Consider the following 1,183-nt stretch of genomic DNA (forward strand, 5'->3'; position numbering starts at 1 on the left):
TCTCTCTCTCTCTATCTATCTATCTATCTATCTATCTATCTATCTATCTATCTATCTCTCTGTCTTTCTGTATGTCTGTCTGTCTATCTCTCTCTCTGTCTCTGTCTCTCTCTTTCTCTTTCTCTCTCTTTCTTTCTTTCTCTCCCCGTCTCTTTCTTTCCCTGTCTTTCTGTCGTTCTTTTCCTCTCTCTCTTGACCTTTTTTTCTCTCCATATGTCTGTCTGTTTGATTGTCTGTCTGTCTGTCTGTCTGAGAATTTCTCCCTCTTAACTCTGCGTAAACACAGACTATAATACAAACAGGTGTGTCTATGTGTGTGTATGTGTGTGTATATGTATGTATGTGTGTACCTGTGTGTATGTTTGTGTCTGATATTAGCCATACATACGGGGTCATCTAGTAAGAATTGTAGACAGGAAAAACAAGCTAACAAATTGACGTTCAAGCCGTAAAAGGAGCAACATGACAAATGTTTTTTGGAGCCTATTCTGTCGTCCCCTGAGCCATCTCATTTCCACAGACATACATGGCTACAAAAACGACGCTCGATCTTTGACGAAGACGCTACGAAGATTAGAATAATTGCTGAGAAAGCGATATCATGCCTACAATTTGGGCGTACAAGGAACAGGAAGGTGTCTATCTCGTCCTGGGATTACGATGCAATAGTGGTAATTATGATGCATTCTGGATCCTGAAACTATGTCTTAACCCCAGCCGGTTTTCCAAATGAGCCCCTCCCCCCTAAAACAAAACAGGACTTAAACGTTATTGCTCTTCTTGCTGGGTGGACATAATGTGGTTTCTGTACATTTATTATCATGACTCACAGTGTTGACATTTTTATCAGTACCCTTGCATCGTAATTTAGTTTTGTGCTTGGAAGGGAGGAAAGGGGAAAGGATTTGTCAATTATCTATTCCCTTGAGATGTCTTGATATCTATATAAAGTCAAATATATGTACAGGTTTTTCTTCCTACCCAATATTCAAAACATAGTATGCTATTTGTATCATTGCACAGTGTGTTCAATGTTCCGTTTATTTATTATATTGTTTTCGTTTTCTTTGTTTATCAGAGTTCTGTTGCTAATTTCTTACTCACTCGTACTCTTTCCCTCTCTCGGTCTCTCTCTCTCTCTCTTGCTCTCTCTCTTGCTCTCTCTCTCTCTCTTTCTCTCTCT

This window comes from Aplysia californica, unplaced genomic scaffold (assembly GCF_000002075.1).
Source record: "Aplysia californica isolate F4 #8 unplaced genomic scaffold, AplCal3.0 scaffold00083, whole genome shotgun sequence".
NCBI lineage: Eukaryota > Metazoa > Mollusca > Gastropoda > Aplysiida > Aplysiidae > Aplysia > Aplysia californica.